At 45.5% G+C, this 20389-nt stretch overlaps 1 protein-coding gene across 3 annotated transcripts in view; it reads left to right on the top strand.

Annotated features, from left to right (window-relative positions):
- The window catches only part of LOC140424910 (plexin domain-containing protein 2-like), a 557096-nt gene that overhangs the window by 272853 nt on the left and 263854 nt on the right, over positions 1-20389 (top strand). The window lies entirely within an intron of this gene.

The following is a 20389-nucleotide window of genomic DNA, read 5'->3' as shown; positions in this document are numbered from 1 at the left end:
AATGCGACATGAATCCCAGATCCCGGGGATCTGTAAATATTTAATCACCTGCTAATGCTCGCATTCCAAGCATTGTTTGGCATCTTTGAATTTGTCTATATATGTGTTTCTGGAACAGACCTCTTCATTCACCTGAGGAAGGAGCAGCGCTCCGAAAGCTAGTGACATCGAAACAAACCTGTTGGACTTTAACCTGATTTTTCTTAAAGAAGTTATGTTTTGAGTTATGAGTGAAAGCTGTCAGAATCCACATTGTTGATGAAAACTCTCATCTATCTAAAGGTACAAATTGGACAGGGCCCAAAACTGAGCGATATTCCAGTGATGGTGCATCGGAACAAAACAGCCCGAGGAGCTTCCTCAATTTGTCCTCTCTGTTTTAAGGAAGTAAAGAGCTATGTTCTGCATCATAAAATAGGGGAAATGGGCAGAATTTAATGGTCATGGCAGAGGCCCAGCTGCAGAGCTGGTAGTATTCCCACTGCAGGAGCACCGTCGGGATTAAGTCCAGATTAGGCAGCCTAAAGGCTGCTGTTTGGTGTTCCTGGTTCCACGAGGAGCACTCTCCCGCTGGACATCCTGGTGCAGGGAAGATGTTCCACCTTGAAGAGCTGCTGGCCAACCAAAGACTGGCAGCTCACCAGTACTGACAGCGCCACTGGGTTTGGTGACACACTTCTGGTACTGCAGGAGAGCCGGGGATGAAGATCGTCACAGGCAAAGGTGAGTGGGCAGGAATGCCAGTCAGTGAGCCCCGTTAAGGGTGGGGAAATGGGGGATCAATGTATAGGGTTTCCCACAAATCTCTCCATTTCCGCTAGTAGATCCCCCATTGTTTTGTCGCATTTGAATTAAACGTTTTTAAAGTTGACAAACTGGACACAAAAGTATGGTTCAGAGGCTACAGTTTTGACGTCGGAACTTATATGGAGGCTGTAATTATTTTTGTATGTTTCAATTGTATAAACAATTCAAGTAACCTCAGAGTATTATAAAAATTAAGACTACTACTGGAATTTCCAAGGAATTCCTGTTACCAGAAATAACTGATGTATTGGAATGTCCCTTGAAAGATTTCGTACTTGGATTGAGATCTTCACAGGCGTATTGGTTTCTGAATTTATGGACATTGATCCTGAAAGGTGAATTTGATCTAATCAGATTCCAGGCATCAACTGGCATAAGGCAATCAGTAAAATCGCAAAAGAATTTAAGAAAATAACAAATGAGAACAGATCATCTGATCCAGTGAGCCGGTTAAATCCAACACATCCATCATTTTGGTCTGCAACTTGTTGGGGAATGAAGGGCAGCAGAAGCAGTATCAGTCATTGGTCTACATTCTTTGATTGTGGGGTCACAAGGGGCACTTCTGTACCTTGCAGGAACACATTCAATCAGTATACTTTGAAAACAGACCCTGTTAGTCGCGGCCTAAAAGGCGTTCCCTTTAAGAACTGCAAGTAGACCTGGTTTTCCTGAGGGCCTGAATTTCTAGGTCATGGACTTTTCCTAATATAGCTAATCTGCTTAAAGATGTGAATAGCCAAAAATGAAACGTTTAAATTTTTTTCTCTTAACACCTCAAAGTAATTAAGTATACTGTTTGGAATGAATCAACATTACTGACTTGTGACCAATTGTATTGTGCTTCACAGATTGTATTTTGTGGTTGTAAAAAGGGTTTAATTATTGCGGTCCACAAATTATTTAATCAGCCTTGGTTCATGTTGATAAACATAACCTTATTTTCTATCTTTTGCAATTCTCTCCCTTCCTCTTCTTCTTCTGATGGTGTTAGTTCTTTGCCAGGATTCAGTTCTCTGGATGCTGGCCAGCCTCTTGGATCTTGCCCATGTGGTTATTATGCCTATATGTCTACAGTGAGTGTCTGCAGACTATTTAATCACCAGAAGCAATACAGCCAAGTACAAACCTATTCTCAGCCAACACCCACACATGCACACTTCCAGCAGTTATCACTGGAATGTGAATTCTTACTGCTTTTTGCCCTCCTTAAAGCACAATTTTCTATTGATCCTTCTTCCTTCTGTCACCAATATTTTATTTTTATTCTTTTTATTCTCCTTCCAATTTACTTGAGGCGGAGGATGTTCCAAGGCTACAGAAAACAATAGTAGGTGTGAGGGACTAAGTATGATTGTTCTTTCAAAGAGTCAGCACAGGTATGGCCTGAATGGCTCATGTTTGTGCTACAGTTTCCTCTGACTCCAATTTTCACTTTAATCTCCTCCATCGAGGAGATTAAGTATGTTCCGGAAGAAGTGATCAGTTTGTATGGGTAAATTTTCAGGTTTTTCCCACCGGCTGGATCGTTTAGTCCTGCCAAAGGCAACCAACTGCGACAGGTTCACCAGCAACAGGACGGGTGAGCTACGCAAACCATCGTAGACATCAGCGGGACTGGAAGATCCCGCGAGCAGCCAACACGCCACATGGGGCCAGAAAGTCCTGCCCAATATTTATGAAACGTCGCAGGAAATGGTGAAAAGTACTGGCATTACAATTCTTCTGTTGATAACTAATTACATTACAACATGAAAGTTAACAAATAATTAAACATTCCTGTCAATAAAAATGGTTTTGTGTGTTTATAAGGCAACTTTCTTTGCTGCCCAATGATATCTCTGATTGATTCAATTGATGCAGCTGTTTAAAATAAGGAACTCCGTTATTTTTCAGCCATGTCCACCAGAGAAATCACCAAAGTTTTTGTACAAGTTTGGGAGACTTATGGAAAATATTATTTGTATTTAATTAGCAATCGGAAAAAAACGCTAAAAAGGATGTTTAAAGAGAAATAGTTAAAATAATATGGGCAGAAAGGCTCAGCATTCTATCAAATGCTCACTTCTGTTTTTGGTTTTGTTACTTTACGACAGCTTTGAAATTAAATTAATCTTCAATTGAATGACTTGCGTGTACAGTTTTCATTATCTGGTCTTCTTTGCCACCATTTATGAGTTCCTCTGTACTGTCTTTTATAATTAGCAGTCATTAAACCACTGACTAATTCAGTGTTACTACAGAATCTCAGATGCAAGGGAGATTCGACAAAGAATGATCCGAAGTCTGGAGGTGTTTCTTTTTTCCTGTAGAATTAAGATTAATTTTTCGCTGGAGGATAATCGATCCCTAATTTGTTTTGTATTTATGGTGGGAGATTGATGCAAAATTTAAAGCCACCCTGGGTACAGTCAAGTGTGATTACAATAAGAATTATCCATCTCTGGAGAAGAATTGTTTCCTAGAACGAGTAAATATGGTCAGAAGAATTTGCGTGCATAGACCGCATTTTGTCCCAAATGGCAATTATATCCAAATAATCAGAAACGGAATCAATCTGCCAGCGGTCATTGTAAACAATGATGCCAGCAATCAATGATTTACAGGAAATTGCATTGTCTTACTTTGTGAAAACAAAATCTGTGGAATTGTTTGCAAGGCAGAGCTGGTGCCTTTAGTGCAAGAATTTGCTCACCTCTTTTCTGATTTTGCGTGATGAACTGGAGAAACATTGGCCCCCTATCTTGAAAAATTGCTACCTTGTTTTTCATCCATCATCTTACTTTTGCTGCTCTTTAGAGATTTCAATCTGTCTGTGGCTAAAGTGACAATCTATCCCCAGAGTGTCTCAAAATAGACACATTCTCCATACAGTCACTGCACTGTGTCATAAATAAAGCATGATGCGACATTTAATGCATATTTTTAACTTCAGCTTTTCAAACATAGTCGTAAATTGTGGAAGACTTTTCTCAATATAGAGATATCTATCAACAGTCCATGGAATAAATGTTGCAGATCAATTTAAAGAAAGGGGTCTGAGCAGCAATATACCTTTTAAAAGTTGAACCGTTGACACTATGAAAGAATCTAAATGACATGTAAGGCACCTAATACCCTATTCAGCTGGATAACTGAAAAATTACCTGATCCAATTTTGGCAGGATATCATGCCCCAAGATTGTTAATTTATATGCCTGTTTTATTCAAGTTTCTAACCCTAATAAATCTGGCTAATTGTAAGCTAGCACCAGGCTAATGTCTTTGAGGGAAGGGAACATACCATCTGTTGTGGCCTACATGTAATTCCACTCTACGCTACATGGTTGAGGTTTAATACTGAGCAAGCCACTCAATTGTACGAATAACTGCTGTTCAAGAAGAAGCATTGGGAAATAATTATGGTCTCTCCAGCATATGCCCACTAGCGAGAACAAATAAAAGATCATTATCTTCCTATTGCCAAATCAGTTTCACATTTAGCTACCTCAATCACCATTAATTCCAGTAGCCTTGACCTTCATTCAAGTCTCATTGGTGAAAACACCTTTCTGAAAATGCAGTGAATTGATATCCACCACATGAAATTCTTTCACCTGATTACTTCCCACCTCATGAATCTTAGCAAGTTAGTGAGACATGACTATTGTTTCTATACCCACCACCTTGATGACACTTACTGGCCTGCATTGCCCTTTAGATGAACATTGATGGCATCCAATATAACTTTTCTCATAACATGTGTTAGGATCTGCAAGTTCTCCAGTCTCGCCCACTTGGTGGCCTGTGGACCGCCTATGATTTTCTGTCCATTGATGTTAATGGATAGAGAATGATTGACACTTATTTTGTGTTCTGCCATACTTTTGTTATCCAGGCAGAATATCTTTGTTTGAGGCTAAAATGGCCCAAGTTCATCACCTGTGATGTTAGGTAGGGTTCCGGTAACTTCGAAGGCTGATCTGCAGCCAGAATGTTTTATTGCAAATAGAAGAGGATACTGTGGACGATTGAATTTTGGATGAGTTGCTGGCCCAGGATTTCCTCTTCTTGCTTTATCTCTCTGCCTCTTATATGTGCTTCCTTGTGAAGGAGGCTGCATTGTTTCTTATTTTGGTGGCGCTGGGTGCGGTGATCCTGGAGCAGCTTCTCCAAGGATTCAAAGTCGATATCAAAGGATGTGGTTGCACTAGAGAGGACGCAGAGGAGATTCACCAGGGTGTTGTCTGGGCTGGAGCGTTTCAGCTATGAAGAGAGGCTGGTTAAGCTGAGGTTGTTTTCCCTGGAGCAGAGAAGGTTGAGGAGGGACTTGATCGAGGTGTACAAAAATATGAGGGACATAGATAGAGTAGATAGGAGGAAACCTTTCCGTTTAGTAGAGAGGTCAATAACCAGGGGCACAGATTTAAGGTGAGGGGCAGAAGACTTAAGAGGGGCTTTGAGGAAAACCTTTTTCACCCAGAGGGTGGTGGGAATCTGGAACTCGCTGCCTGATTAGGGCTTTGAAGGTGGGAATTCTCACATTAAGGAGCATTTATATAAGCACTTGAAAAGTTCAGTAGCCGTGTAGCCGTGTATGCTATGGGATTAGAATAGATAAGTGCTTGGTGCCGGCACAGACATGGGCCAAAGGGCCTCTTTCTATGTTGTAAAGCTCTATGATTCTATGACTTTAAAACTCCTAAGTGAAGCCTTTAGAATGTCCTTGGTTGGCTTCATTTGACTGCAATGAGAGCACACCTCGGACTTCAGTTCTTCAGAGGGTTAGTTTATTTTACATACACTTCAAAACGCAGGAGGGTAGTGTGACTATGTAACCCCCAGAACCTTCATACCACAAAAGAGGGAGAAGGACAAGAAAGAGGTACAGGGCAAAGACCACAGATAAGATAAGAATTAAATGATAGTTTCATGTGAGTTCAGAATCAAAATCCAACTGTATATTCTTTCAGGGTTGGCAGGCAAAAGACTGATGCTGGATAATTTATTGTTCCAGTAGAGATTCCTGCCATGCTGAGATGGGCATGTAGAAGTGAATTAGGCTTATAGGCACTGGTATGGAAATTCAGGGTTCAGTAGAAACAGTGGAGGTCAAGAAATTTAAACCTGGACAAAGCTCTGGTTCTACTGTTGCGTGATTGATGGAAGATGGCAACCTGCCTTTGCAGCTCCATGAGGCAAGATAACCGGTTCTCCCAGCTGGGTGTGAATTGGGCAGGCACAGAGTGGGTTCTGTAATATGACTCCCATTTCTCCACTTGGTTTGGACAAAGGTTGTATATTCCTTTCTCTAGATGCATAGAATTCATAGAATCCCTACAGTGCAGAAGGAGGCCATTCGGTCCATTAAGTCTGCATCTACCTTGGCCCACTCCGCCACCCCATCCTGTAAACCTGCACATTGATCATGGCCAATCCACCTGTCCTGCACAGCTTTTGACTGTCGGACGAAACCGGAGCACCTAGAGGAAACCCACTAAGACGCGGGGAGAACATGCAAACTCCATACAGACAGTCACCCAAGGCTGGGATCAAACCCTGGTCCCTTGAACTGTGAGGCAGCAGTGTGAATTCCAGCCCCCCCCCCCCCCCCCCCCCCCCCAGCACTCCTGTTTCCTGGGTGGCATCACGATCCCGGGACCCTGGGAGTTGTTGCACTGGCGGCAGCCATGGTCTCTTTTGTGGTGCTGCCAAGTGTAAGAGCTGCCAACCAATTGGGATGTCACCTTTCAGGATCTTCTATCTGAAAGAAAGCCCTCCACTGTCCACTTAACTGCCTGATGGGCAGAAGATACAGTGGGCCTTCCTCCTTAGAGTCAGCATGAGTATCTTGCTGCTTTTTCAGGCAGTGAGCGGGACACCCGCCAAAAAGAAAAATTCCACCCATTGCCTCGATAGAGTTTTACCCCAATGACAGATCATAACTGTCTCAACAAGATCCCCTGGATTGTCCAATGCAAGCTCAGAGACCTACATGCCACGTGCCTGAATCAGAAAGCAGATGAACATCTGTCATATGCAGACACAGAGGGTGGGATTTTCCATGCATGCAGCAGAGGAGGCGGCCCGCCATTGGTCAGTGGTGGGATATTTTGTTCCCGCCATTGTCAACAGGGTTTCCCGTTGTATGCACCCCTCACTTTCGGGTAACCCGGGGTGCCGGTGCGCCATCGGCGGGACCAAATGATCCGGCCAGAGCGAACGGCAGGAAAGATCTGGCCTAAGACTGAGACTCTCTGAAATTTGTCTTTGAACCCCAGTCTACTAGTTCATTGCCAATCCTCGATGCCGAAGGGTTAACGCTGCTCACAACAAAATCCCATATTTTAGAAAGATGGGCAGAGCGCTTTAACCGGAGCCTCAATCAATCTTCATCCATCAATGATGAAGCAATCAACAGGCTGCCACAGGATGTTATTAACTGCTCTCTTGATGATCCTGCAACACTCCTAGAAATGACGAATGGTAATCAAACTCCTGTCGAGTGGCGAAGCTCCAGAAGTTGATGCTATCACAGCTGAGGACTACAAGCTGGGAGATCAGTGCGGGACAAAAAGCTCACTGAACACTTTCAGTACATGTAGGGGTAATGAACCATCCCACAATAAGGTCTCCCCATTGTGCACTGCACAGCCATATAGGAATCTCATCCCTCTCCATCCCTGGCAAAACCTTTACGAGCTAGATTCCTTATGAACTGTTCATTGCAACATTTCAACCAGGATCTGCTGTCAGAAAGACAGTGTGGTTTCGGAAAAGGTGAAGGAACCACTGAAGTGGTGTTTGCCAAGAATAATGAGCTTGTCTGACTTCTACACTGTAGCAATCAAGGAACGGAGGTCATCATCAAATTTATCCTTGACATCATTAGGGTTGGTCACATGGTCATGTCATACACACTGATTGGAGTTACTTGCCTGTTGTCAGAGAGGGGGAGTTTAATCAGCATCAGACAATCATTAGCACCCATGGGAGGTGAGTCATCTTTTGTTTTCTTTAGACTTTATTGGTATGTGGGTGTCACTGGCAAAGCCAGCATTTGTTGCCCACCCCTAATTATCCTTGAACTGACTGGCTTGATTAGTAATTGCAGAGGGCAGTTAAGAATCAACCTCATTGCAGTGGGTCTGGAGTTACATCTAGGCCTGACCAGGTTAGGATGGCAGATTTCCTTCCCTGACCAGGTTAGGATGGCAGATTTCCTTCCCTGACCAGGTTAGGATGACAGATTTCCTTCCCTGACCAGGTTAGGATGGCAGATTTCCTTCCCTGACCAGGTTAGGATGACAGATTTCCTTCCCTGACCAGGTTAGGATGACAGATTTCCTTCACTGACCAGTTTAGGATGGCAGATTTTCTTGCCTAAAGGACATAAGTGAAACAGATCGGTTTTAATTTTTTAAATTCATTTTTGGGGCGTGCACTTCACTGGCTGGGACAGCATTTAAGGCCCAATCCTAATCGCCCTTGAATGTAGTGGTGAGTTGTCATCTTGAACTGCTGCAGTTAATGTAATGTAGGTACATCTACAGTGCTGTTAGGGAGGGAGTTCCAGGATTTTGACACAGCGACAGTGAAAAAACGGCAATATATTTCCAAGTCAGGGTGGTGGCTTGGAGGGGAACCTCCAGGTGGTGGTGTCCCCATGTGTCTGTTGCCCTTGTCCTTCGAGGTGGTAGTTATCGTGGGTTTGGAAGGTGCTGCCTCAGGAGCTTTGGTGCATACCTGCAATGCATCTTGTAGATTGTGCACACGCCTGCCACTGAACGTAGGTGCTGGAAAGAGTGAACGTTTGTTGATGGGGTGCCATCAAGTGGTCTATTTTGGCCTGGTGGCATGTTGTTGAGTATGGTTGGAGCTACACTCATCCAGGCAAGGGGAGAATATTCCATTATGCTCCTGACTTGTGCCTTGTAGATGGTGAAAGGGCTTTGGCGAGTCAGGCGGCGAGTTACTCACCGTAGGATTCCTAGCCTCTGACCTGCTCTTGTAGCCACAGTGTTTATATGGTTGGTCCAGTTCAGTTTCTGATCAATGGAAGGATGTTGATAGGAAGGGATTCAGCGATGGTAATTCCATTGAATGTTAATAGGGCGATGGTAGATTGCCCTCTGCAATGACCTAGCAAACCATTCAGTTCAAGGGTAATTAGGGATGGGCAACAAATGCTGGCCGTTCCAGTGACGTCCACATCCCAAGGAAGGATAAAGGGGAAAAAATGACCTGCTTCCCACAGGTGTTAATGATGGTGTTAAATTCCCCCTTTCTGGCAACAGGCAAGTAACTCCCATCAATGTGTATACCACCACAATGCCAACCCTGATGAAGTCAAGGATAAATTCTCTTGTTGAAGATAGTCATTGCCTAGCGCTTGCGTAGTCTGAATGTTACCTGCCACCTGTTAGCCCAAGCCTGGATATCATCCAGGTCTTGCTGAATTTGGACACAGACTGCTTCAGTATCTGAAGAGTTGCAGGTGCTGAATATTGTGCAATCATCAAATTGCCACTGTGGGATTTGAACCCAAGTCTAAAGTGCATTAACTGGCGCCTCTGGATTTCTAGTCCAGTGACATTACTATTACACCATTGTCTCACCACATGTTCATGACGGCAAAGCCTACACCAGCTTTGTGCCATTATTCTTTTCCACAACCACTATGAAAGAACATGGAACGTGCATGAATTTCCTTGAGTTCAAGAAGACCTGAGGTAGCGGAGTCTTGCTGATGGCGGTAACCCTGCAAGTTGTGCCGAGCCAGCTCGCTAGCAACAAGAGCAGTTCTTCTGTCAGGTCTATGCACTTTAACATTGTCCATGAAGTTGCGTGTGTACCAAGAATCAATGGTGACCTAGCTCACCTTGACTTCCTTTTTTAGATACTGACTTACAACCGTGTTAATGACCTGTTGGCCAGGGAGGTGAAGCAAACAATGTTTGGGCCATTTTTTCTAGTCTCTTCCTCATACTACGGAGGTGAGCAGTGGGCTGCTTGGTCGCGCAGCGACAGCCGAGTTCCACTTCTGCTTCATTCCAGTGAAAAAGCAAGCCTATAGCCTGAGTTGTCATGCTACAGCTCCCATTCAGTTCACATCTACTGCTGTGTCACTCATCTATTGCCACAGGATTTAAAACAGATAGATGAGGGATAAGCGAGGATAGAAAAATGATGGGCAAGACTGGGTGAATTGAATTATAGTGAGGGAGTATTGCACATTGTCAACCTCACTCTCACCCTTACCTATCTTAGTCCAGTGGCAAGACTAGTCTAGACGCTGGAAATAGATTTGGATACGGTAGGTGACCAGGACATCTTCTGTGTCTTGTCGAACTCTACACATTCCACAACATCGTGCAGACACACCTTCAAGACCATGGATCTTAGATTGGTCTCAACAGCCCAGTCCACTGGAATCAGCCTTCACATGCCAAGGGAGACAAGTCTATTAGTAGCCGAGGGTAGAAGTCCTGATGGCCGGGCTCACCTGGTTCGGCCTGCCCATCGAAGTGGTTTAACCAGGGTGTGCCAGCTATCAACTATGTGGAGCCACAGGTTAGAGCTGGGTGAAGGTGAGGACCAATACAGGATGAGCTCCTCCAAAGTGTGCAATGAACCCACCTGGGAGAGACGATACCCCTCCCTTATACCACAGCAGATAATCAGAGGAACTGTGAAGAACAAACTTAACACTCATGTCCTCAAGTTGTGTCTATCATTGAGAAGAGAAAGCACGTGTTCTTATGATTGCCACTCGGAAAGCATTTCATGTACATAACAGATTGGCTGTTAATTGTTTCACAAAAAGAGAAACACCTACTATTTTCCCATCACATTTAATTAAACCATTTTGAGTAGAGTTGTCAATCAAAATGTTCCTTCCTGAATGGCCATAATAAAACCAGTGAACATTTCATATATGGAAGCTTTATACTTAAGGTGAATGACCTCCAATATGTCATCCTGTGTGTTCCCTGGAAAAAATGTAATATTACTGGCATCATATTAGTATTTATTTTGCAAGAAAGTGCTTTTATAGGGATTCAGCCACAAGCCAAATGTCTACTTAATTGCTCTATAATACAATGTACCAGTTGAATTGCAATATCATTGAAGTTTGTTTGACTAAATTCATTTAAACTACAGTACAGTATTCAACATATATCACTGCTCATATCAATATAGGACAAAAATTTATTTAACATGGAAACATACTGATTTTTATTTTGAAGTATTCTGCACATGTTTAGTGTTAATTTATTTTGCTTCTGAATATTGGTGGCACAAAAACCTTCAGATGGGTTAACTATAGGGTACCAGTTATTAATGGTTTTGTAGCAAAAACAGTCTAAATAAAAGTAAACTGTCCTCTTGACCCGGAACTGCTAATTTTAAGGTCAAACCCAAAAATGCAGTTTAGTCTTTTCTGAGAAATAAATGACAATTGTTTTAGTGCTTTTCTGAATGAATTCTTTTCATCCATTATTTTGGCAAAGGTGTGAACATGTTTAAAACGTGGGCAGCACAGTAGCATAGTGGTTAGCACAGTTGCTTCGTAGCTCCAGGGTCCCAGTTTGACTCCTGGCTTGGGTCAATGGCTGTGCGGAGTCTGCAAGTTCTCCCCATGTCTGCGTGGGTTTCCTCCGGGTGCTCCGGTTTCCTCCCACAGTCCAAAGATGTGCATGTTAGGTGGATTGGCCATGCTAAATTGCCCTTAGTGTCCAAAAGGTTGGGTGTGGTTAATGGGTTACAGGGTTAGGGTGGCGGCGTGGCCTTAATGAGGTGTTCCTTCCAAGGGCCGGTGCAGACCCACTGCACCGAATTGCCTCCTTCTGCACTGTAAATTGCATGAAAACAAGTAAATAATTCTAAAGAATGGGAAATTGTAAGAACTGTAAATTGAGCATGCTGACTTCTCCAGCCTGACGCTCTACTGTGATCCCAATGCTGGCAGCTGACCTGGGAGCATTTACCTTGATAGTTGTTTCATTAATGTTATCCATTGTGCATTCTTCCGGCCAAGTTGGTATTTTCCAGGCCACACAGAATAGTTCCTTTCCTCCTGTTTCATTTTAAGTACTTTAAAATCCATCATTCTACATGTAACCTATGGGTTGTATCATTTTACATAGGTAACACTCCTTTGTGGAAAAGTCCAGATGCCTTCAGTTTTCTCTCTTATTTAGTAGTTCCTGCAGATTGAAGAATATTCTAAACCCATGGCAATCATGTTGATTTCAGCATGTAAAGTGGATAATGACCAGATTGGTTCTCCAACAATCCCAGGTCGTCACATATTGAATGATCCAAATAGAACCATAGTCACAGCACAGACGGAGGTCATTTGGCCCCTCATGTTTATGCCAACTCTCTGCAAGACCAATCATTTAATCACCCCTGTCCCTTTCTTCATAATCCTCCAATTTCTTTCTCTTCAGTTGATGATCTAATGTTGTTTCGAAAGCCACTGTTGAACCTGCCTCCACCACGCATTGAAGATCCTAACCTCAAGCTGTGTAAATCAGTTTTTCCTCATGTTGCCTATAGTTTTGTTGCAGTTGTCTTCAATCAGTGTCCTCTTGTTCTTGACCCAGCTGTCAATGGGAACAGTCTTTCACTATCTACTTTGACCTTATGAGTTTGGGCAGCTATATCAACTTCTCTCTCAACTTCCTCTTGTGTCAGGAGAACAGTCTCACTTTCGCCACCTGTCCGCGTGGATGAAGTCACTCACCTCCAGAACCACTCTCGTGAATCTTTTCTGCACTCTTCCTAATTCCTTCACATCATTCCTATTTGAAATTCCAGAGATTGTGGGCTGAATTTTCAATTATGCTTTTAAAATAGCTCAGTAGGATGGCACGTCAGTTTTTCAACACCTCCGTATTGTAATGTTTAAAAGAAGGACGGGGAAAGAGCTGATAACCTGCATACTTCCAATTAATTAGCTGTTGAGCTCATTTGAGGAGCTTGTTAACAGGCTAGAGAGGAGAGAATCAATTCTTTAATGTTAATAACGGGAAGGGCGAATGGCTAGAGGCACGGTAATGCACAGCTGTCGTGAGCACAGGCAGAAGCCATTAATGACCGTGATTTCTGATGAAACATTGTGTAAGAAAAAGGATAGTCAAACAGTGGTGTCCCATGTGATGTCGTGAAGCTGCCATCGCATGAGCAAAGGGCTTGAGTTCTTGTGAAGAAGAGGCATGTTTGTACCTGGAGGCAGCTGACCTTCCGCTCTCCTGCTGCATAATTTCTCCAGGCAACGACAAGCCTCGTCATAGCTGCCTTTTACCTTTTGAAATCTCCCTCCATAACTGGTTCTTGTCTCCTCCTCTGCACATTGCTGCGATTTAAACTTGCTTTTATCATTGAAAATCTTTTTGCAAGACTGATGCTCGTGGGGGTTGAGACCCAGAAATTGTCTTGATATTTGGTTCCTGATCCTGGACCAAATGTCCAGGCCTCTAAGTCCAATTTGCTCAGCCTCTTATCATAGGACAACCCTCTTATCCTTGGAACCAGTCTGGTGAACCTTTGCTGTGCTGCCTCTTCCTTTCTATGTGGAATTGAAAAGTGCACACAGCATTCCAGTTGTGGCGGCACCAATGTCGGAAACAATTGGAGCAAGACTTCCCCGTTCTTGTTCCCTAGGCCCCTTACAATAAAGGTCAACATGCCATTTGCTTCCCTTTTATTAATATATTTTGTGTACCCAATTATTTTTTCCAATTAAGGTGCAATTTGGCGTGCCAATCCACCTACCCTGCACATCTTTGGGTTGTGGGGGCAAAACCCACGCAAACATGGGAGAGTATGCAAATTCCACACGGACAGTGACCCAGAGCCGGGATCGAACCTGGGACCTCGGCGTCATGAGGCAGCAGTGCCAACCAACCTTCCTAATAGCCGAATGTATTGTGATGCATGTTAGAAATTGGTGTACATATAGTGGCCGCGATTCAGCAGCTTCATCACGCCCGACTTGGTGTCGGGATGAGGCCGTTCAATCTCAAGCGTTTCACCACGCTCAAAACGTCTCTTGCAAGACGTCACAAATCAGGTTGAGCTGAGCTCACCAGTGCAGGAAATTACTTAAAGATTGACCTTGACAGGGAGTTCCTCGCTGAGGCCAAAACAAAGGCAAAGTACCGTTGAATAGCGAGGTCTTTCTCAGTGCTGCAGCGGCAAGTAACACCTCTCTAAACCACACAGCCAGCTCAACCACGCGCCTAGCTCAACCACGCGCCCAGCTCAACCACGCAATGTCATGTTATGTTCTCTGGGATAACACAGGCTGCAACTGGATGCAGCTTTAACCAAAAGATAACCGGCCTGAAGATCCACATTGGAGGATGTCGTTGTGTAAACCCGCTGCACGAGGTTCAGCTGCTTGCAGGCATGCGCGCCAAGTAGGGATGCTCTGTCTGGCTTGACAATTTCAAAACGTAACCGTGCATGGGTGCTCCGGTTGGAGACGAGTAGATGGCAGGATCCCAGTGCCGTGATGGCATTTCAGTTGTAGTCCAGGAGCCTGCAGGAAGGACCTTGGGGGAACTTCTTGATGCCTTTGAAATCTGCCTGTGAGAGGAGGTTGGCAGAAGTACCTGTGTCCAGCTTAAATTGGATGGAGCAGTGGTTGACCTGCATGACCGCACGCCATTCGTCCGCAGAATCCACAGCGAGGATGGATTGAATTTGTGATGAGTTGGATGTGGCATATTCACATTTGGTAATGATGCCCACACAGTAGGCGGAGTCCAGGCATTCTTCTTCCGGATCCGTTGTGCTGCTAGGATCAGAATCCTGTGATCGTTGTTGCACACTCTGAACGTGTCGGAATTGGGAGCGCTGGCCCCTGACTGGTGTCCAAGCTTCCCACAGTTTAAACATTGCCTGCCGCTTGTAGGGCAATGTTTCTTTAAATTGGCGTCGCTGCAGTTCGAGCACATCATGACGTCGGCATCCTGACGCTCCGCGCGTCGTCGCACATGCGCAGTGCGGGTGTCGGCCGCTTCGTTATCCCGTTCGCATCGCGCATGCGTGGGGCCCTGGGAAAGCACGCAAAATGGCCACCGTCATCATTGCTGAGGCGCTGCATCCGCGAGATGATCTGCACACACTCTGCCCCGAGGGAGGCAAGTTTCTCATTTTCAGCCAATTTGTACTGGGCATAGCGATTTTTGGCGTTCTCATGCACTGTGCATGTTTCAGTCGCGACTGGCAGGGTCATATGCTTGATTTTCAGTAGCTGCTCTCGGAGGATCCGAGTGAACTCCAAACACGATTTGGTCTCTGATCATGGAGTCAGCAATATCACCAAAGTTGCAGGACATGGCTAGCAGGTGGAGGTTAGTTAAGAAGGAGTTGAAAGATTCATCTTTGCCTTGTAGACGCTGTTTGAATATGTAGCGCTCGAAGATTTCATTGGTGTCCACTTCACAGTGACTGTCAAACTTGTCCAGGATGGTCTGAAACTTTGTCTTGTCCTGGCCTTCAGTGAAGTGAAAAGAGTTGAAGAGTTTGATGGCTTGATCACCCGCTGTTGAGAGAAGAAGCATGATCTTGCTTGCATCAGACGCACCCAAGAGGTCTGAAGCTTCGATGTACAGCAGAAACCTTTGCTTGAATGTCCGCCAGTTGACACTGAGATTGCCGGAGGTCCTGAGCTGGTGAGGAGCCTGAATCTTATCCATGGTGATGGGATACATTTGCTGGTCGTCACGGAACGGACTGAGGTAAACCACCTAGATTAAGCCATCCCTTGGTAGGATGTTGGGTTATGTAATCTGGGATAACAAAGGCTGCAACTGGATGCAACTTTAACCAAAAGATACTCCAGACTTTGAAGTTAGTTCAATCTGATTTATTGAACCAGTAGCACAGTTAGCACAGTTCTCTATGAGTTCGACTCTCTGCTAACCTAAGCGTGGTTACTCTGTCTGACTGAACCAGACTAGCTCTTAGCCACATGCTGGAGGCGTGATACTGGACATACACCCTGACTCATGCTGTAGATGTTCATCAGTGGGAAGAGGCGGAGTGCGAGTGCCTCATGCCTTTTATAGTGAGATACCACCCCTGAGTGTCCTGCCTGCTCATTGGTCATGTCCTGTTCTCTGTGTTCATTAGCTGCCTGTCTGTGCATCATTATCTGCATGTCTGCATATCATGACCTCTCCCCCTTTTTCATGACACCACACACCCAGCTAAACCACACCCCCAGCTAAACCACGCACCCAGCTAAACCACGCACCCAGCGTAATAATCCACAGGAGGCAGGGGTTCCGTCTCTACACCAGTATTTATTTGCAATAACTATATACAAGAGCAGCTCCAAACAGTGCTGCTAGCATTCCAGTCAACTTAAAACTGCCTCACAAAGCCTACACAGGTGCTTAAATGGGCCCCCTCAATGAGCTATCATTGAGGGAGCTCGTACTCCAATTGGAGGTCATTACACCCATCCCCCCCCAAAGGTCCGAGGAATTCCTGCCAGCTGGCATTCCTCTGAGCTTCTTCCTGATTCTCATGTCCGTGTCTGTCACCTCTGTGTCGTCTGCCGGGTCGTTCTCTGACGAGGGTGGGATGTACTTTATAGGTGCCCATCTTTTCCTTGACGACCTCCTTGGACGTTGTTCTTCCTCCTCCTCGAGGAGGGGTGGCGCAGTGGCCTCGTCGAACGTGTCCATCTCCAACTCTTGACGACTGGATGACGGGGTCTGGAGAAATTGTTCGGGCCTGGGGTGTGGGTATCTTTTCTGTCTGGGCTATCCCAGCTTGAGGCGGTCCTGCTTCGACTGCCTCCAGGTGTGGTTCCGCTGCCCTTATTTGGTCTAGGTGTTTCTTCAGCACCTTACCTACTATCGAAACTTCATAGGATATGGGCCCTGTTTGGGACTCTACCGTGCCTTTGACCCACATTGGTCCATTACCATAATTCTTGACCCAAACCGGTGTGCCCACCTGGAAATGTCTCTGCTGCTGACTATTATCATGCCCCCTGCATTGGACCGCCTGTTGTTTCTCCACTTTCCCCGTTAAATTTGGGAAAAGGAGACTCAGCCTCGTTCGCAGCCACCTTCCCATTAAGAGTTCAGCTGGCGGTATGCCCGTTGTGGAATGCGGTGTGGTCCTGTAATCAAACAGCCAGCGGGAGAGCTTTGTGTCCATTGACACTGCCGGCTGCTTCTTGAGTCCCGCTTTTAGTGTCTGGACCGCTCTCTCTGCCAGGCCGTTGGACGCTGGATGGTAAGGGGCCGTTTTGATGTGGCGGCCTCCGTTTCGCTTTAGGAATTTTCCACTTGTGAATGCCGTTCCATTGTCCGACACCAATACCTCCGGAAGTCCATCTTTGATTTTTTTAAATGCTGCCACTCCCATTACTGATACAGCCGCACCCGTGTCTTTTTCCATTATTGTCGGCCGACCGTTCACCAGTGGGGTAATCTTAATCGGATCTGCTTTCTTCGTCGCAATATTATACAACTGTTCCCCTTCGGAGGAAGATGGGGCGTCTAGGTTGTGTACTTCCCTGCGTCCCCACCTGCTATTCTTCTTTTGCCATCTCCTTCTAGGGTTTCTGTCGCTGTTACCCCACTCTGTCTGGTGCCAGAAACATTCCTTCTCTGTTGGGGGAGCCTCAGCTGGTAGTTCCCTCTGTCTCCAGTTAGTCCCAGCAAACGTGGGGCAGTTCTGGGGCTTTCCTTTGGCCCTCTATTCCTCATCCTTTTCCTGAGGGTGGCTAACTGGTAGCTGGACACGTTGTGGTAGTCCCTCTCACAGGTATCCACCTCCATTGGCGTGCCCTGTAGTTCCTGCGCCCCACTTGCTGCCTTTTCTATGGACAGTGCGAGCTGTAACGCCCGCCTGCAGTCTAGCTGCATTTCCGCCAACAGGCGCTTCTGTATTGGGAGGTTATTTATGCCACACACTAACCGGTCCTGAAGCATTTCATTTAGCGTCGGGCCAAACTCACATTTTTCCGCCAGCCTTCTCAGGCGGGTCAAGAAATTTGTGACTGACTCTCTGTCTTCCCGCTTCGTTGTGTAGAATCTGGACCTACGCAAAATGAGGGGTGGTTTCGGGTCATAGTGCTCTTCCACCAATTTTGTTAATTCTTGGAAAAGTATCGTGTCCAGCGTATCAGGATAAGTTAGACTACGTATAATGGCAAAGGCGGAAAGTCTGCACGCCGACAGCAGGGTAACCTGTTTCCTTTCGTCCTTCATTATCTCATTGGCCTGGAAGAAGTAACACATTCTCTCCACATACTGGGACCAGTCCTCAATAGTCGGGTCGAATGCATCTAAACTCCCAAAAAACGGCATTTTTGAAATAGCAAGGCTTACCCTCCGAGTGCGGCAGCTGGTCTCCGCAAGGTTCTTTGTTTACCTCGTCGCCACTGTAATAATCCACAGGAGTCAGGGGTTCCATCACTACACCAGTATTTATTTGCAATAACTGTATGCAAGAGCAGCTCCAAACAGTGCTGCTAGCATTCCAGTCAACTTAAGACTGCCTCACAAAGCCTACACAGGAACTTCTCTGAGCCCCCTCAATGAGCTATCATTGAGGGAGCTCATACTCCAATTGGCCAACCAATAATGCCAATTGGAGGTCATTACACCCAGCTCAACCAAACACCCAGCTCAACCAAACACCCCGCTAAACCACACACCCAGCTAAACCACACACCCAGCTAAACCACACACCCAGCTAAACCACACACCCAGCTAAACCACACACCCAGCTAAACCACACACCCAGCTAAACCACACACCCAGCTAAACCACACCCAGCTAAACCACACACCCAGCTAAACCAAACACCCAGCTAAACCACACCCAGCTCAACCACACACCCAGCTAAACCAAACACCCAGCTAAACCACACACCCAGCTAAACCACACCCAGCTCAACCAAACACCCCGCTAAACAGATCCCTAATAGTTCTAGGGATGTAGAGGAAAGAATGGCGAAGATGATTCTGGATAAGAGCGAAAGTAACAGGGTAGTTATTATGGGAGACTTTAACTTTCCAAATATTGACTGGAAAAGATATAGTTCGAGTACAATAGATGGGTCGTTTTTTGTACAGTGTGTGCAGGAGGGTTTCCTGAAACAATATGTTGACAGGCCAACAAGAGGCGAGGCCACGTTGGATTTGGTTTTGGGTAATGAACCAGGCCAGGTGTTGGATTTGGAGGTAGGAGAGCACTTTGGGGACAGTGACCACAATTCGGTGACGTTTACGTTAATGATGGAAAGGGATAAGTATACACCGCAGGGCAAGAGTTATAGCTGGGGGAAGGGCAATTATGATGCCATTAGACGTGACTTGGGGGGGATAAGGTGGAGAAATAGGCTGCAAGTGTTGGGCACACTGGATAAGTGGGGCTTGTTCAAGGATCAGCTTCTGCGTGTTCTTGATAAGGATGTACCGGTCAGGCAGGGAGGAAGGCGTTGAGCGAGGGAACCGTGGTTTACCAAGGAAGTGGAATCTCTTGTTAAGAGGAAGAAGGAGGCCTATGTGAAGATGAGGTGTGAAGTTTCAGTTGGGGCGATGGATAGTTACAAGGTGGCGAGGAAGGATCTAAAGAGAGAGCTAAGACGAGCAAGGAGGGGACATGAGAAGTATTTGGCAGGAAGGATCAAGGAAAACCCAAAAGCTTTCTATAGGTATGTCAGGAATAAGTGAATGACTAGGGAAAGAGTAGGACCAGTCAAGGACAGGGATGGGAAATTGTGTGTGGAGTCTGAAGAGGTAGGCGAGATACTAAATGAATATTTTTCGTCAGTATTCACTCAGGAAAAAGATAATGTTGTGGAGGAGAATGCTGAGCCCCAGGCTAATAGAATAGATGGCATTGAGGTACGGAGGGAAGAGGTGTTGGCAATTCTGGACAGGCTGAAAATAGATAAGTCCCCGGGACCTGATGGGATTTATCCTAGGATTCTCTGGGAGGCCAGGGAAGAGATTGCTGGACCTTTGGCTTTGATTTCTATGTCATCATTGGCTACAGGAATAGTGCCAGAGGACTGGAGGACAGCAAATGTGGTCCCTTTGTTCAAAAAGGGGAGCAGAGACAACCCCGGCAACTATAGACCGGTGAGCCTCACGTCTGTAGTGGGTAAAGTCTTGGAGGGGATTATAAGAGACAAGATTTATAATCATCTAGATAGGAATAATATGATCAGGGATAGTCAGCATGGCTTTGTGAAGGGTAGGTCATGCCTCACAAACCTTATTGAGTTCTTTGAGAAGGTGACTGAACAGGTAGATGAGGGTAGAGCAGTTGATGTGGTGTATATGGATTTCAGCAAAGCGTTTGATAAGGTTCCCCACGGTAGGCTATTGCAGAAAATACGGAGGCTGGGGATTGAGGATGATTTAGAGATGTGGATCAGAAATTGGCTAGCTGAAAGAAGACAGAGGGTGGTGGTTGATGGGAAATGTTCAGAATGGAGTACAGTCACAAGTGGAGTACCACAAGGATCTGTTCTGGGGCTGTTGCTGTTTGTCATTTTTATCAATGACCTCGAGGAAGGCGCAGAAGGGTGGGTGAGTAAATGTGCAGACGAT

This window comes from Scyliorhinus torazame, chromosome 6 (assembly GCF_047496885.1).
Source record: "Scyliorhinus torazame isolate Kashiwa2021f chromosome 6, sScyTor2.1, whole genome shotgun sequence".
Lineage (NCBI taxonomy): Eukaryota > Metazoa > Chordata > Chondrichthyes > Carcharhiniformes > Scyliorhinidae > Scyliorhinus > Scyliorhinus torazame.
This window is presented reverse-complemented; position numbering and strand designations above follow the sequence as displayed.